The 19,158-nt window shown below is 39.1% G+C and overlaps 1 long non-coding RNA gene across 1 annotated transcript; it reads right to left on the bottom strand.

Annotated features, from left to right (window-relative positions):
- Positions 1-304: 304 nt before the first annotated feature.
- Positions 305-18,937, bottom strand: LOC121667229. The gene is made up of 3 exons (XR_006016967.1): positions 18,856-18,937; positions 10,911-10,915; positions 305-315 (listed from the first exon to the last, which is right to left on the bottom strand). It is a non-coding gene; the product is annotated as an uncharacterized LOC121667229 (long non-coding RNA).
- Positions 18,938-19,158: the final 221 nt, after the last annotated feature.

The raw sequence follows: 19,158 nt of genomic DNA, 5'->3' as shown, positions 1-19,158 counted from the left end.
GTCCAACCTGAATAACCATATGAAGTTTAAAAACAGCAAGTGCTGGATTCTGCACCTGGCACAAGACAACCCTGGACAGACTGGGGAATGAGATGCTGGAGAGCAGCACTGCAGGAAGGGACCTGGGGGTCCTGGTCATGGCAAGCTGAATCTGAGTCAGCAGTGCCCTGGCAGCCAGGGGGGACAAACATGTCCTGGAGGGCATCAGGCACAGCATCGCCAGCCAGGCAAGGAAGGGGATTGTTCCACTCTGCTCTGCCCTCAGATCATTGGCCTCCAACGCTCTCTCTGCCCCTATTGGCCCCATATAAAACCCTGGACCCTCCCCAGTTTTTCTGTCTTTGTCCCCGGACCCCTTTGGGTGGCTGGAATAAATTCCTCCCGTGGAACCCCATACAAAGACCCTTCCTGCCTCTTTTGTTGCCAGTGTGCTTGGAGCTATCCAGTGTGTGTGCATGCGTGTGGTGGCTTTGCAGAGCAGCTTCCCGTGAGATGCTTTCGGGAAGGTCACAGCACCTTACCATCTGGCACCGCCTGCCACGACAATGAAGCTCTGTCTAAGCAGGTGTAGGCTTGATATCAGGAAAAGATTCTTCACCCAGAGGGTGCTAGGGCGCTGGAACAGGCTCCCCAGGGAAGTGGTCATAGCACCAGCCTGGCGAAGATCAAGAAGAACCTGGACAATACTCTTAGGCACATAATGTGATTTTTGGGGTTGTTCTGTGAAGGGCCAGGGGTTGCGGTCTATGATGTTTGTTGGTTCCTTCCAACTCAGGATATTCTGTGACATTACATGCAATATAATGCAATTTTTCTTAATATTTTACTAAGGCATCACTTACAAGGAACTGTTAGAAACATATAAACCTGTAAGGTATCATCATGAAAGAGCACTTCTGACCCAGATATGGGAGAGAAAGGAAAGAGAAGAAGGGAAGAGGATGCATCTAAAATGCATATGGATATTAAAAGCAACTATGAATAAAATACTCTTTATTGTTGTTTTCAATGGATAAAGCCTATGTTGGTTTTATCTTCATCTAATACATATGTATATTTCATAATACCATTCTTATCTAAAAATCTGCTACTTGCCCTTCAGTTCTTGAAAGATGACTCTAGCTCCATACTGGTTAACACCCCAAACTATCTCCTAAATGGTACTGCATACTTATTCCAGACCATTCACACATTCATTCTGATCCTATCAGTGAGCTTGGACAGCTCTTCTTCTGGAACTCAGACAATTGTCTCTCCTTTCTTTTGGGAGATGAGATCAAATCCAAGTAATTTGCTAAGCAACATTCATTTCCAAACAAAAATTAAGTTAATTAAAGACCTTAGGAGATTGTCATTCACAGGCAAGGACAACACAACCTACAAAGGGAGTTTGAACCTCCCTTCTGCTTAATATTTCAGCAAAATATTTCTCTTTGAGAAATGCAAACATCATGAGGCACATTTGTCTTTCACTGGCACTATTTATCCTTCAACTGCATTTATCTAATCTATTTCGATCCAAAGATTGCACCATGTCCTCATCCAAAATCTATCTAAACACCAGCCACAGTGCACAGAGAGAGTTAAAACTTTAAAAACTTCCTTAAATCCTTAAAACTTCGTTTGTGTAGAAATAGCATTTTGGTCAATAAGCATTTAAGGCATAGCCTGAAATTTTCGGAAACATTGTGCCCTGTCCCAGCTGTGGTTCCACCTGCAGCAAGTGATACGGCATGATTTGTGACATGATAATATCCAACCAGAACTAGATATTCTTCACATCAACTGAGTTTCTGCTTCCATGAACCTTACTGTCATGTATATCAAGACAATGTATTTCTCAAGCATTTTGCTCTCCCACTTTTCCTTTTCTAGTAATAATCCTTACAAAGAAGTAGGGCATTGTTTTGCAATACATGTCAGAAAATTCAACTTGTCTTTCTGTAGGTTGCTATGTAAACAGTAGAAATAAACAGAACATACTCTCACTCATGTTTTGTGCTTCTCTAGTCCTCTGTGATTTACAATACGTTAACTCTAACACCTACAGTGTAAGACATGATAAGCAGGCAGGTGTGAGGAAAACACACCTTGATAATAATGTTACTTCGAAAACTGGGAGTTTGTTTGACTTGTAAGTTTATAGTCCCAAATCATGTCTGGAAAAGAGGATCGCTCCTGTGATGGCACAGAACATCAGTTCAAGGCATGGCACACTTTACTTACAAAGACCTAAACCCAAGAGTTTTTATGTTATCCATCTAAAGGGATATTTCACTTATAGTCTATAACACTGACATTTGGGTTTGAGAAACACGTTTTAGTCTGTCTCTTACTGGTTTAGAAGTCTTTTTCACATATTGAGACACATTTCTATCTTGCTTGAACAGAAGATAGTTAGAACTTGGAAATTCACATAATCTCCTCCACAAGTCTTGGAATATCTAGTGTTTTTCATAATACTCCAGCTCCAGAAGTCAGGAGAAACACATCTAAAATGATACCTTAAATCCTTAGAGATTAGGCAAAAGTTTAAAAATGTGACCAAAAATAGAGAATGCTAATAAAAAGCATTCAATACTCACATTTTTCTTTGACCTTTTTTTGAACTTTCAATATTTTCTTTGTCCTGATCAATGCTTTTTGAATCTTTAGAACTGGGAAATGTACTACTTTACAGCATCACAAATATTTTGAACATGGGCTATGTATAATTAGCCGACACAACTTCAGTATTTATCCTACCTTTTATTTGTAGGCAAAATGTGAACCTTACACTGAAAAAATCTCAGCTATGATGTACCGCTTTTGGTGATATTAAGTTTTGTTTCAGAAAAACCCAAGAGCTATCTCCACAACCTATTTTGATCATAAGATTATTAGACCAGAGTAGAAATGTGAATTATTCATTGCAATCATAATGATTCAATATAGAGGGTAGTTAGGGGGACTGTCAGATCACTTTATGGTATTTTGGGCCATAACCTGTTCTGTGCCACTTGTTCCTAGCATCTATAATTAAGACAGTGTCCTGAAAGCTGGAGGGTCCTAATTAAAGTGCATTGTACTTAGCAATCTTTGGTGGTATGTATTCCCCTAAGGTTATTGCAAATTGCTGCACTAATTTCATTGCATCCCTCAAGGATGTCCAGCTAAACAAGCAAGTTCTTCTCTCAGCTGCAGAAATAAACTATTCCTTTGCATGCTAAAAGTGAAGGGGTTTAAATCCTATCCCTCAGAAGAACCATAACAGAAGAAACAGAAGAAATGTTCATGTTCTGCAGGGCACTGGACTTCGGCAGCTACTTCAGGCAATGGAGGCAGGGTGAAAGCTACAGCTTGTGTTACTGGCAGGGGTGCGCAGTTTCTCCCAGAGCATTTAGTGTGAATGGTTACACATGCCTCTACAGTCAAATGTCTTGGTGTATACTCACGGCACTAGGATGCTGCTGCAAAAAGTAGGGAATGCAGAATAGATAAACATTATTCATCAATACTTTTGTTTACTCAGCAAAATTACACAGAATTCACTACCTCGAAACTGAGACACAACTTCAAAATGGAAAGATGTATGTGATACAAAAAGAAGTAAAATGGAAGAAATGAAATTTATTACTCTACTAATAATGCATAAAACATTAATCTTTTGATGTGCCATAATATCAACCCCTCCACATATTTTATGTTTATAAATAAATCAAACACTGAACAAATTAATTACAAACATACTTGAAATAATACATTTACTATCCTAATGGCTGTGAGTTCAAAAAATTTAATTACTTTCCTATACACTGAAGAACAGAAGTTTGATAATCAGGAGAGAGCACCTCAGTTCTAAATTCCCATTACAGCTTTGGTTTGCCATCTAATGAACACTTCTAATTTTGAATCATCAGCGTAGATTTTCTGCATAAATCCTTTCCTCATACACTCTTCTTTCAGAGATGCAACTTAGGGTCTAAAACAACTCAATAAGATGTTGATTTTTATGGTTGAAAACAGGGAAGGCCAGAATTATGAGTGCTACAGACATCAAGCCCTCTGATCTTTGCTTTTTATAAGCTGTTTCAGTTGACAGAAAGAGAACATTAGTTATATAATAAAAGACAATATTCATGGTCTAAACCCATAAACATTGTGGTTAGAAGTAAAATTGAAAGAAATGTTGAGATTGAGGGAGTTTTATATTTAGCTTGAATTTTAGCTGATTAATTGTGTATATTTGATCACATATGCTTTGTACATTTAATTGCAAAACATGCAAGCAAACACAGAGCTGCACATATTAGGGTAGGTATAAAACTACTGTTTATTCTCCTGCCATTGGACTGGCACCAGAGCTCATTATTCTCAGAGGCTGGCAGAAGATTATTGAAGCTGAGGCCCTCACTGTCCACCACTGACAATGAAGAGAACATTTAATCTTGAACTACTATCAATATCAGTACCGCAATGTTAGCTGCAGTACTGCAAAATTTTAGGTAGGGGAAAAAGGTTCGTACTGTCTAATCTGTCCATCACAACACATCTGACAGAAAAGCCTAGAAGAAAACTTATTTATTAAGTAGCTCTGTTTCTATATCACAGAAGCTAAACATGAATGAAAATTATGGTAACATAGAACATTTTAAATTTGATGTTGTGTAAAATTACAAATGAAGTAAAATCTTCTAAATTGAAGTATCTTACTTGAATTAGTAGCTGAAGTTTACAATGAACACTTAGCTGGAATAGAGAAACAAGGAAATAGAGAAATGCTTTCCTGACCTCCTTGCTTTCCTAGCAGAAAAAATGATTTTCCATGATACTGCCTTGTGGAATGCAATATTTCATCTTGGGTGGTCAACCAATATAAGTAAATATATACCAACCTACCATTTTTGTGTAGAATTACTGCATTTTCATTTGCAGTACAAAATGCAGTATAAAATCAACTGCTCTGTGCTGGGTACAAAGTTGCTTTAAAATAATGCTGAGGGTCAATCCAGTGGGTGTAGCAAGGGAAGAGCATTTTATACTTTATGGCTTTTATTTCCAAATATCCTGCATTAGTATGACTTCTTTTGTAGCCACGAAAAGTCTAATATGATTCCTTCAATGCTACTCAGCTTCACTCTTGTATAAAGAGTCACTTTATTCCTCACACAAGAGGACTAAAAATCACAATATCCTCTGAAAACCTTACTGTACTGTGTCTTTACTATATTACAAGACAGTTTTGTTCTTGTAACAAAGAACATGGGTCATTAATCAAATCCTAGGGTTTTTCTCTTGGACAGTCGTATGAGCTTGTGAATTCCATCTGCATTACCAATAATAAGATTTGTTTTACTAGAAGACATCTATTAAATCAAATCATCCACTCTCTGCATTAGTGGATCTGGCATATATTATAATTACTTCTATTTCATGGAGGAAGGATGAGGAGTTTGATTTTAAAAATCCATTGCATGTTTTATCTCATACTACTAATTGCTATTTAGGAAGGAACTGTGCTAAGATGATTCATTGATGGAAAGAAACATTGAAAAATTAGGCAACATAAATTAGTACTGTAAAAAGTAAATGTCATGAAAGAAATTAGAATACAAACCTTACATCTACCTTGTTGCACCAGGAGTCATTATCACAATATGAAGATGATTTTATTTTGTTAAATCAGAGGAATGAGCATAAATTATCCAGGAAGAAGAGATTACATAAAGCTATGACTATGGTAGAATGTCCTTTTTAAGCTAAGAAATGTAAGTTTCTGTCACAAAATGATGCACTATGAAATTAAAATCTTGAACCATAAGTAATAGAAACAAACTAGAAGCAAATTCACAAGTAAGACAAAATTATAAACTGAGTGATGGGACACATATACAAAAGCTGCACTAACACTATTTCTGGATTTACTAGCCCATCTGCCTCTGAAGATTAGTCTCTTCAGCTCAATTGCATTAACGTGAATGAGGCTTTAGAAAAGGAATTGGTATTAAGCTGCCAAGAAAGATTCAAAACAAACAAACGAAACGATTGCAGAAATCTAAGTATATGTAAAATAAAAGTCTAATCAACAATAAAATGTATGTCACCAAAATCCTACACTGCCTCTTTTCAAGTATTACATTCAGGTTTTATTAGCCTGAAAGGAAAGAAACAGATGGTCTTTTCTTCTTATCATGTTAAAGAAGCACATACTTTTAAGTCTGAAAATATTACTATACTCTTCTGATCCTGTGCCACCTTTATATGCTGTGTATTGCAAAGTCTGTGTTCATTCACTGGATGATTCTATGATGTGATAAGTCTGTACTTAGGAGCCAAACCAAGCTAACACTCCCATCAAAGTTCAGTGAGTTCTCTGCATGTTAAAGCTAACATATCCTTGCAGGTTTTGAGATGTGTTTTATCAAAAATGTTAGGAGGATAAGGCTGGATTTTATACAGAGCAGGGGATTGCCTCCAAATGTCTTCCAGCTTGTTCTTCTCCTTGTTCAGCTATTAGATATTCATTACAGAGCTAACATAACTGGTGTACAATTCGGAATCTGTGGGTGTAAACTGAGCATCAAATGAACACCCCAAAGCCTGGGAAGGTCTTCAATGCCTAGAAAAGTTGTGGTATTAACTTCTCTGAGAGGCAGAAAAGGAAGAGGCATAACCATTTTGTTGGGTTTGGGGAAGTTTTTTTAAGAGAGAATAAAACCAGGAAAATAGCCTTGCAATATTTTTCTGATGCTGGTATCTGATCTATGCAGATCATAATGTCCTCATATGTTGAAGTTCATGAGATATTTTAAATTCCAGCATGGTCCTCAGCCTTTAAAAAAGTAAAATCCCAGTAGATGGAGGACAGACAGGACAGACTGTTTCTCTGGACAGACTCAAAAATAAGAAAAGTTGTACTGCTTTCCAGCTGAGTTTTAAAGGCTCTTTGTTTGCATTCTGACTTATATGGCTTGTAGCTGCCTGTACAGTTTGTGGAATTTTTCCCCATAGTTAATAGGTTCAAAAATGCTTTTTTTCTAAAACTGCAGGCAGAAGAACTGTGAGAACAGTTTCAAAATGTACAGCCTTCATAGGGTACTTACTCCTGTAAACTGACTTAGCTCTGCATAATGTCAAGTCACACCAAGTGCTCAGATTTTGAAATAAGACTTTTGATAAAGCATGTGGTTTCCATTTAATTCTCTAAACTGGCTGGTATTTTAAATTTACATACTTTAATTTTTCAGGGGAGTATTGGCACAGAATAAAATATGAATTATTTTTCATTTGGATGCATTCCTAAGGTCATCCTTTCTAATTTCATAATTAAGAGCAAGATAGAGACAGTGAAAACCAAGTAGAAAAAAGGACACTCACATTACTACATTAAGGCAATAAATGTAGTTTTTCAGGGAAAGAAAGAAAGAAAGACCTTATTTCTATCCTTAATGATGCCTAGCACCTCTGGAGAGCCTTTATGAAGTCTGGTTGAACAGACAGAGAAACACACATTAAAGTCTCGGAGAGCAAACTCTTGTACAAATCATAATTCACTGTGAGCTCTTCAGATAAAGTAATTCATCCATAAAAATTTATAGTAGTTTTAGGAAATGTATTTGTGTGCAGAAACCACTTGAAATCAAAGTTTCCTGTAGTAAAAGTAAAGCAATAAACTCAATCAATGTGTTCTGCATCTAGTCCTTGCATCTTGCCATTTGGTGTGATGAATGACACTCCTTTTGCTGAAGATGGTGATGTAGAGGCTTTTCTCTCTGAAGAACAATGGGGGGTTAGCACATGTTAGTCAAAGCTACATCTGGCCTATTTAATGTGATTTATACCAATACTGTATTGTCTTGTCTTGGTTATTATAGTAGTAAACATGATCTCTGTGTTTATTACCCATTTTTCCTAGATAAAACTATGGTGGCTGTTACGCAGCTCTTGCTCAATACTCTAAACTTAAAATATGTAAATAAATATATATAAAATAAATAAATAAAATAAAAAAAAATATATAATATAAGTTAAATACACTGCTAAAGTCCTTCATCTCCCAGGAATTATATCTATGACACTGACTTGTTTCTGTGGGTAACTCCAACCTAAATTGTGACACACGCAGCCAGTGGCATCCAGCTCAAAGCAAGAGAATAATCCAACTCAACACAGCACAACAATACAAAGCTCTGCTGGGTTTCCCAGAAGCAACCAGACAATGTAATTATATTGTTCCAATACCAAAACTAGTTCATTTTTCACTAACTTAGCTGTCTTTGAATTGTTTCACTTCGCTCATTACAGACTGTGCAAGTTCTTCACAAAAATCAATGTAGAGATGAATAATAATCAGATGCAGTGGAAATTGGTTTGCCTCTTAGGAATTCTTGACTAAACAGGATCAGCTGGCAGGGCATTTAACCTCATTTTTTGAATTTCTTGTACAAAGCAGGGATAGAGTCACTGTATGGTTTTCTTTCATTAATGATGCCAGAATGTTTTAAAATCTCAAAGCAAAAAATTTGTTAGCAATATAACATATAATAATTATGACTCATTTCAGGGTCATTTTAGGCTGTATGAAGATTCCTCATAATTTTATGATCCATCTGTAGCAAATTAATGGTGAGTGAAAGGAAAAAAATATTATTAGGATGAGCACCATTTTTTGCCTCAATGTGAGAAACCTGAGTACTCTATTCTGTAATTACTCTTAAAGAAAAATCTATTAAGGAACTCTTCTGGTGTAATATTTTTGCAGAATTTCATCAAGCTGATTTACAAGCTACCTTTCAGCAACACTCATTATATTATTTTATATCCAAACAGTAATCCAGATCTATCCATTTTAATAGACATTCAGCTCAGACTATAAAGTTAATTAACTTTTACAATATTTAGAAATGAATTTAGACATTCTCAGACCTTGGAATCAGAGACATTAGCCAAGTCAAATGATTTTACAGGCAGTTTGGTTAATGGGGCTATAATCTAGCCATAACAGCCTATTTGGGTTTGGGCCAAGGTAAGCATTTTAAATATGCCTCCTTCCTCTGTTAATAGCTGACTCAGAACTTTAGAAGAAAAAAGTATCCCTCAAACTTTGAGAAGCAAAGACACAACAGTGAAAATCTGGATTGATTTTGTAATGTCCTTGTACTTTTCTGTGACCTGGCAGGAAGATTTTACATTAAGAAACTTCTATCAGTTTGAGAAACAGCCCCCTTTTCTGAATTAAAACCACATTACATATTTGACTCCTAAATTACTTAAGATTTCTGCTTCATTATTTGCTCTTTTCAGGTGTTAAATGTAGGTATGATAAATTGTAAGGACAAGAGCTAGCGGGCACAAATTAAAACACCTTGAAATTCCACCTGAAAAGAAAAAAACACTTTTACTGTGAGGGTGGTCAAATATGGCACAGCTTGTCCAGAGAAACTGTGGTGTCTCCATCCTTGGAGATATTCAAAGCCTGATTCTATACATTCCTTGGCAAACTGGTATAGCTGTCCCTGCTTGAGCAGATTGTTTGACTAGGTAACCTCAAGAGATTCCTTCTAACTTCAAATGATCCTCTGCTAAATTGGATTGGAATGCTTTTATTTTAAAAATAAATCTGAAACTGTATTTTCAAATAACCTTATAACAGGATGCGGGAAAATTAAGGCTGAAACACAGAAGAAACACAGAAAGTCTCTGTGTGCCTACAGTCCCTGCTTTTAATTTAGGGCTCTATTTTTCAGATGTATATATATGCAAACTCCACTATGAAGAAGGCATAGCCACCAGGAGTGGCCCTTGGGTTGGACACAGCTCTTTCTATCTGACTCCAAATTAGACCCATCACTGGCCAAAGCTGAGCCCATCAGCAACTCCAGTGGTATTTCTGTGATAAGATATCTAAGAAAGTGTACAAACTGCTGCATAGAAGCTGTGAGAGAGAAGAAACACATAAGGGAAACAGCTCTGCCGACATCAAGATCACTGGAAAAGGAGGAGAGGAAGTGCTCCAGACACTGCAGGAGAGATTCCCCTTCAGACCATGGTGAAGCAGGCTATTCCCCTGAGGCAAGAGGAGGACCCCACACTGCAGCAGATGGACATACCCTGAAAGAAGCTGCAGTCTGTGGAGAGCCCACACTGGAGTTCCTGGCAGGACCTGCAGCCCTTTGAGGGCAGCCCATGCAGGAGAAGGTTTTCTCGCAGGAGCTGTTACCTATGGGAAGGCTGGGAGCAATCCATTCCTGAAGGACTGCAACATGTGGGAAGGACACACACGGGAGAAGTTTGTGAAGAATTTTATCCCATGGGATTAATTTTGTTCATACACATACAGCCCACCACCACCTATCCTGCAACACAGATGATGTAGTCAAAATGCATATAGGCCTTCCCACTCCATCTTTCTGATCTTCTGTGGCAATTCAAAAGCAGTTTTTAGAGTCGAGTAGAAGAAACTTTTTAGTTGCCCATGAAAAGATCAAGCTTCAAAAAAAAGGCACTCTTCATATATGGTTTTGGATTTTTTTAATACAAATACCTTTTACTTGAAAATGGAACCAGAGGAAGCATTTTCACAAGCCACCAAAACAGGTACTGCATGAGGAATTTGCCATTGCTGCAGACCTAATCAACTTGATGCAACTTCATTTTGTTCATTTGGCCTAGGTAACCTTGAAAACACTGACATCAAATGTTTATCAAAAATGAAGATCACCCTTATTTAGTGGAACAGATTTCTTAGGATTAACGTCATCATTACCTTTATATGCATAATCTAATGTGTTTATAAATTTGACTAAATAAAGAGACATTATTATTCTGAATTAATATATCTTTTTTATGTTCTTACAAAATTTCTCTCAAGATAATGATAGTAGCATATAAACTGCCTTAATTTTCCATGTATCTGAAGAGCACATCTTTACAAATACTTCAATTTTTTCAGTAAAACAAATTGTTGTCAGCTGATAGTTTTGAACATTCCCATTTGATCGTTCCACCCTTACAAAGTATTGTAAAAAAATTGAAAACTTACTTTTTTTTCTTCCATCTCAAATTTCAGGGAAAACAAGTCTATTTGTGATACGACTTCCAGATTGAAATCATACATGACAAGCTGCAAGTCAGAGTGATTTCTTTTAAAGTCTTTTATATAAAGTAAAAATTCAGGATTTGGGGGGGGTTGCTGCTTTTTTTCTTTTTCCACCCTAAAAATCTCTGAATTAGAAAGATAAGGTTCAAAGAGTGCAAGCAAAAATATTTAGGTAAGCTGAGAAATGAGCTAGGAGTTGTAATTACCAAAAACGGATACAAAACAAGTATCTGGGGTTTTTGTTTTTTAAGAAAAAAAGAACTCACCACTTTTTTTAAATTTGAATCTGTTTGAATTTCCTTGAAATCATTGTCTATAATGCAACTGTGTTACAAATACCGGGCAGACTTAGAACTGAGATGTGTTAGGTGATATCCAAAAATGGTAGAGAAATTTGTGAAGTTACTAGTATTTCCATTTCAAGCAGAGATACGGAAGTTGAGTCTGTTTATGCATCTCTTGCGCTCTCCTGCCTTTTGAATTTGTATACCTATAATGTCACTCATATGAATTTTCACAGGAAGCAGGTATTAAAAGATAATTAATTGATGAACAACACTGTAATATAACAGATTTATGTATAACCAGTTCAGCTTTGAAAGAGGACAAATTCTAAATGAAAATGTTGTTTTAATTGACAATGCCCAGCTGAGAATTAATCTCAACAGCTTTGAATTCTTTATTCCATTCAATCTTTACATCTAGTTGTAATCTCTTTCTGAAAGGTGTTCTATATCTCAGGCAGTATAGGGAATCCATTTTGTCAGTGTCCTGTTAAGCAGAAGGTCTCATAAGAGTAACTCATTTATTCCTGGGTGTTGTGGGTAACCCAAAATGTTACTGTATTCCACATCTATCTAAATTATTACTGTTTCTCTAAGCCAGGACCTCGGGTCCTTGAAAAGATGGAAGCACCAGAACTGAACTCTCTCTCTAGCTTGGTCTTTGCTCATGGGAGAGACTCCCCTGCAGGTTTTTTTCCCCTTCTCTTTTGTTCCTTCCTTGTATTTTGGACTGCCTTGGGGTGAATCCACAGGTGCCTGTCTTCAGTTGTGGTGGTGCCATGCAGGGGGAAGATGGGGTGGCCCCACTCTGGTCCAAGTTGCCTTATTGGTGGAATCCTTATTTGGATTGGTTAATATCATAGGGGAAAAAAACTCATTCCAGAATGCCTACCTTTTAAATTGTCTCAAACCAAGACACAGGGTAAAAATATACAGATACTAATTTTAAATTTGCACAGGAATTGACTGCTTAGCTATCTTTTGGGGGGGGGGGGGGGGAAGCTCAAGAAGAAATAAAATATTTCATTGAGTCATGGAGTGCATGCATCCCCATCTCCTGGTCAACTGTGGCACTGTCTGAATTTATGCCCTACATCAAAAGTAGTGCAGCCAGCAAGTAAAGGGAAGTGATTCTTCCTCTCTGTTCTTGTGACACCCCACATGGAGCACTCTGTGCAGCTCTGGTGCACACAAGTTAAGAAGGATATGGAACAGTTGGAACAAGTCCAGAAGAGGTCACAAAATTGATAATGGGAATGGAGCGTCTTCCCTATGAAGACAGGCTGAGGAAGATGGGGCTGTTCACCCCGGAGAGGAGAAGGTTGCATGGAGACCTCATAGCAACATTCCAGTACCTGAAGGGGGCCTACAGGGAAGCTGGAGGGGGACTCCTCATCAGGAGTTGTAGTGACAGGACAAGGGGGAATGGCTTCTAACTGAAAGAGAGTAGGTATAGATTAGATCTTAGGAAGAAATTCTTTACCATGAGGGTGATGAGGAACAGGTTGCCCAGAGAGTGGATGCTCCATCCATGGAAGTATTAAGGCCAGACTGGATGAGGCTTTGAGAAACCTGGTCTAGTGCAAGCTGTCCCTACCTGTGGCAGTAGGTTTAGAACTAGATTATCTATAAGGTCCCTTCCAAACCAAACCATTCCATGATACTATGATTCTCCATCACTTTCGTGACACAGCTGGATGTGGTCAAAGTGTTTCTCACCAAGTGTTCAACAAGTCTGACCTTATTTTGGATATGGCAATATAATATGGAATATGGGATTTAGGGAAAGAGCAGGAAAACATAAAGAAAAGTACAGCCCGAGTGTTAACATTAGATTGAAAAGGACCGTTACTGGTTGTTTCTGCTGTATTTGACTGAGCGCAGCCCTGTTGCTGATTGGTTTCTTCTACAGAACAAAGAAACAATGAGATTTTAAATGCAATAAGTAAGAGAGGCTTTGCATTTTTCTTAACTGTAGGGTAGCCTAAGATTTCAGCGGACAGGCTTTTGTTCGAATGTGTTTGTCCTCTAGGATCAAAGACTGCAAATCGCAAACATAAGGCTGCCAGGCAAGCTGAAGTGAAGAACATGGGCAGGACAGTGTTACAGCGGGGATTCTGTAAAGCGACGTATCAAACAAGGAGGCCCGTGGAAAAGAAATATATATGGACAGATTCTTGATAGATGTTTCAGAGAGATGCTTATTTTCCCAGCCGCATGGCCGGGATCTGCCGAGGAACTGATTAGAGTCATGGGACCCGAGGGTCCTTGCCCACGAAAGGGAACACAAATCAACCAATGGGGAACGAGGCTGACCAGGGGCTGGGAAACCCTGTGTCTCCCCCCCAGGCCCCCTCTCCCAGGGCTACATGGCAGGGGGGAGGGACCCCGACATTTCACCCGTTTATTTTTAACAAAAGATATTTAAAACTTAACATTGAAAGCAACTGGATAAACATGACAAGAACAGTTTCAAAACAAAACAAGCCACCCTCCTGAGTCCTTAAATGTCCAAACAGATTCTCTGGAGCATCTTAAGGCTGACAGAAGGGAGACAGGACTCTCTGAGCATGCTTTGTGGGGAAACTGAGGTAGGAGAGGGTTTAATTTCTTCCCCCCCCGCCCCCCTTTCATCCTCCACTCATTATTGGAAAGGGATTTTTGGGGAAACAATTGGCAAAGGTATGGTTTTGTGAGGGAAGCCATGGGTGGAATAACAGATTGAGAATACACTGGGGGTAATAGGATACAGGGTAAAAGGGAAAGGTGGGATTAGGAAAGGGAGACTGTAGGGGGGCTTACCATGGAGATACTGTCTAACATGACTATGATTTTTAGCATATATACTGCCTTTTACAGAAACACCATCAGGCCCAGTGACCTTTGATGCTTGTAACCCTTTTCTACCTTATACAATTTTGAATTCCACCACCTGTCCATCTCCCAAGCTTGGGATGCATTTTTCAAGGTTATTCTTTTTAATAGCAGTTCTATGAACGAATAGGTCTTGCTGGTTGTCACATCTTGTTATAAAACCATAATTTTGTTTAACATTATACCATTTTACTATTCCTAAAACCTTAGCTACTATGATTTTTTCCTTTTTCCGAGTGGCTGCTGTTTTCTGTCTCACTGCATATTTGTGTTCTCTTTCGCTTTCACTCGCTCCTGTGTTGGAATTGTCGGGACTGCTCATGCCTGCGCGCTCTTCCCAGGGTCGCATTCGGGGCTGCCCGGGCTGGGCCGCGCCGCGCCGCTCAGTTCTCCGTGCATCACCTCCTCTGGTCGCAGCTTCGCTGCTGCTGCCAGGCACTGCACCCATGTCTTGGCCGGGCCCCTGAGCGATGATGCTTCCATGCCCTGCTCCAGTGCGCGTCTCGGCTGGGCGTGGCTCCACTCCACTGCCACCGCCACCAGCCACCGCCCGCGCACTGCCCCTCTCGTTTGGGCATTCATGGGGCTCGCTCCACCACATGCTGCACAGGGCCGGGCGGGCACCACCGGGTCGCGCCGCTTCCGCCGTGCCTCGCTCCGCCGACACTGCAGCTCGCGTCTCTCCGCTCATGCGTGAGAACTGCCTTGCTGCTGCTCTCAGAGGGCTCAGTCCATGTGGCCTGGGTTGCACGGACTCTGAGGCAGGCTTCCCTTCGCCAAGACACAGCTGACATTGCTCAACAGTCTCGGTAATTAAATAATATTCATGAAAATATTCTTCCATTGGCATATATTTCGACTCAGAAATTAACTGTGTCCAAACGGTATTCCAAAAGTCATTGGTAAGAATTAAATCCCAAGAAACATAGAAAAAAGTTCTTAAGCAACAATGCCAGGAAGTGTTTCAATTCCTTTTGAGCTTGAATTATGCTAAAATTTACAAATCATTGTTCAAGAATCTTTTCAAGTTTAAGATAAATATCCATATGCGGCTCTGAGAGCCAAGAGTCTTTCCACAGTTCCTCCATAGTTTAGATATGGAATAGCAGAACAAAAACAACAAGAGAAATCCAGAGTTTATAGAGTTTACTCACACATCAGTCGCTTAGGAATCAAGGATCATTCTGCTTGCAATTCACCACCATTTGTTACAGTGGAGATTCTGGAACACGATGTATCAAACAAGGAGGCCCATGGAAAAGAAATATATATGGACAGATTCTTGATAGATGTTTCAGAGAGATGTTTATTTCTCCAGCTGCATGGCCGGGGCTCTGCCGAGGAACTGATTAGAGTCACGGGACCTGAGGGTCCTTGCTCACACAGGGGAACACAAAACAACCAATGGGGAACGAGGCTGACCAGGGGCCAGGGAAACCCTGTGTCTCCCCCCCAGGCCCCCTCTCCCAGGGCTACATGGCGGGGGGGAGGGGCCCCGACAGGACAGGCTCCTGCCCTGAAAGAAAATAAACAAAACACCTTAGTCAGATTTCAGAGATAGACTTTAGAATAAAGTCACATGGTAAACGGACAAAGAAATGGAAAGAACATTTTTCCCTAAAAGCATATCATTTTTAAACTTTCAAAAGTACAAATACAGAGATTATGCTACAGTGGTTTTGCGGGATTACATGGCTGCAATTTAAAATATGTGTGCTTTGAAACTTAGCTTTGAACTTTTTTAGATGAGTCATGGATTACAAGCTTTCCTTGTGTTTTTAAGTTTGCATATTTCCTTTGAAAAAATGAGCATTCCAGTTTCACGTATGATATAACTGCTGTAGTCTTACTTCAATTCTTATATATCACTTGGTCAAGCCTGTCAAGAAATACTCATTATTTGTTCTTCATTGTGGATCATCTGGACAACTCTCTAAACAAATCCAAATTATCGTGCAAGAGACCGTGATTTATGATGAAGACTTTCCTTCTTACATGATCACAGTTATGTTGTAGATGAGTTATCCATGTACAGCACTTTTTAGTAATAGTCAATTCAAAATTCTCTTTAAGTTTTACAGTTTACAAATTTATGCTACTTTCCTGTTCCTTGTTGCTTTATATTACCAAATGCCTTTCAGATTTACTATGCTTCATCAATAAGAGATGTCTTATAACAAGTCTTAGAACTGCTTGCTCAATATTACTTCTCGTAAAGATTATGTTGGTCTGAGAGTGATAGCTTTTTCATTCTACTAACAACTTCCTCTAAACAAGAAAAGACAAAGGTTTTATTTTTTTTTGCTGCTATGGCAGTAAGAACAACAAGACTTAATTACATATCCATGACTTTCAACTAAGCTTTTTAAGAAAAATAATATCTTGTATGCTTTTTTTCAAAATTAATGGCTAGGCTTCCCCACAAAGTATCCATACTGGAAAATGTTAATTTATATTTGTACAATGGGAAATGTCAAGATTATTTTGCATGTAATTTGTTCATCAGTTTAAAAAGTCCTACGTTGCATGAGAAAAATACAGAGCAACTTTGCTTGATGGCAAAAAGTTATACAAAATCCAATGTAATTCAGAAAAAAAACTTTGTTATTGAAAATAATGAGCCCTTTACTGCAACACAGCTCATTATGATGGATAAAGAAGTGGTGAAACCCTTCAGATATACTACTTAGAAGTCTTTTCTCTAAAGACATCTTTCAGATTTTGAAACAGAAAATAAGCTGGCACTGAGAGTCTCAGAAGTCTGTTGACTTACATCTATGTCAGCCCATGTGAAACTCGTGATGTAATTTGACCACTCCTTATTAAAAATGTGAGTACCGCTATAAAATTTTAACAGAGTGGATCTGCAGTGGGTTATTTTTTAAATAATATTTTACTTTCTATTAATTTTCATAGCCACCAGGAACTAGATCCACTTTAAAGAAGAGAGCAGGCTTATCAAGAATTTCCTCCAAACTTCTCAATGAAAAAATGCATGCCTAAGTACTGCTGTCACCTACAGAACATAAATGTATACCTACTGAGTTTGGAATTTGAGTATTACAAAAGCTGTTATTTTGGCATGCTTTCCTGGACATTGCAATAACCAGAAACCAGGTGCAAGAATGCAATATAATATTTCTGGGTTTGTATATCAAGGTACAGCAATGATTACTTGGTAATAAATTTATTAAATAATAAGATTCCCCCAACTACTATCAGCAAAGCTGAAGAGAGAAGATTCTTTTTACCTGTACTGTCACATACTGTCACATACAGAATTCCTTCAAACTGAAATCTGAAAATCCTGTGCAATGTTGCTTTCATCACTCCGAAAATAATAAAAAACAACCTAACCCTTTGTGCTGGTTAACTTTCTTCACAGTAGCTAGTGTGAGGCTATATTTTGGGTTTGTGCTGAATATATAGATAATAGAGATTTTTTTTTTTTTATTGCTGAGCACTCCTTGCACAACATCATGTCCTTGTCTGCCTCTCACACTGCCCCACCAAGGAGTCTGCTGGGGGTGCGTGGGAAATTGTGAGGAGTCACAGCCAGGACATCTGGCCTCAACTGACCAAAGGGATATTCCAGACTATATGACATCATGCTCAGTATATAAAGAGGAAAAAGAAATTGGGGATGTTCAGAATGATGGTATTGGTCTGCTCAAGTAGCAGTTATATGTGATGGGGCCCCACTCTTCTGGAGATGGCTGAATGCTACAGTGCCATGCCAGCTAGCACGATGTCCTGGGCACCAAGCAAACTTCTGCTTGTCCCAAGCGGGGACAGATGGAGACTGAACGCGGTGCGGGGGGACAGGTGAAGCACCTGCACGGGTTCACCTTGCCTCCCATTGTCTAGGGCACGCAAAGGAGGTAGGACAAAACAGAGGGACTCCTTTATGGGGGAAGGGGCTTACTCAGGAGAGAAACCCACAAAGAAGCCGAAGCCACGTGGCTTGCAAAGCGTTTTGTACCCTTGCCAAAGGGGTGTGGAAAATGCACAGTAACCAATGATACATCAACCAGGGGGTGTTACAGAGGCGGGGAGAAGGGATTACAGCAAATGGGGGAAGGGGTAGGTGGGGAGGATTAACAAGGACCAATTAGCTGCCGAACAACCTAGATCTCTCTGGAAAAGCAGCCAGATATGAGAAATATGGGCAAGGGAGAGCTGCAGCACAGGTAATGCACAGATCACAGCCTCTGGGGTGCTCCCTGTAATTTCAGGGGGTTTGGGCTGTGGAAGGATCAAACCAGTGGATTCTCTGGTCCCCTGATCTCGCTGACCCTGGCTTTGGCCATGGCTCACTGCAACAGCTGAATTTCCTATTGTCAGGAAAATTAATCCACAAATAACAGAGGTTTATGTCTAAGAAGGAGACAGAGTTCTGTAACTTTATTCAAATAAAGGGAGAGGCCATGGGTGTTTCCCATGGGGTCTCTCAAATTGTCGGGGGATGTAACCCCCTTTTTATCTTAAGTTCCCAGCTGCATCTCCCTCTTCCTTTTCCCCATTGGCTGAGGTACTCAGAAGGTACAGACTTCCCAAATTCCCTGCTCTATGCCCCCCTCTAATATGCACCCCCTTTTGTTATATAAAAGAAAGAAAAACCTATTCATAATTCTATTAAATCTTTGTTCTTTTTCTCTAGGTTCAGGAATTTAACATGGCCTTGGCTGAGCAACAGTCCTTGTTGATTAGTAACATTTTCTAGAACTGAGAGTTTTCTTCTGTTGCTTCCTTATCTATAAATTCCTAGCCCTATCTACAAGCAGACTCATGCGGTCTGTTTGTAAAGACACATTCATCTTATTCCTTTCACTATGGAAAGTGGTGAATGAATTCCATGTTTAACTTTGCCTCTATACATGGTTTTTGCTTTATCTATTAGACTGTCTTTATCTCAACCCACAA

Source organism: Corvus kubaryi, unplaced genomic scaffold, assembly GCF_017639235.1.
Source record: "Corvus kubaryi isolate FWS band 111438036 unplaced genomic scaffold, C.kubaryi_AGA036_p1.0 37357, whole genome shotgun sequence".
Lineage (NCBI taxonomy): Eukaryota > Metazoa > Chordata > Aves > Passeriformes > Corvidae > Corvus > Corvus kubaryi.
Note: the sequence above shows the minus strand (reverse complement) of the source record. Positions and strands in the feature narration are given on the sequence as shown.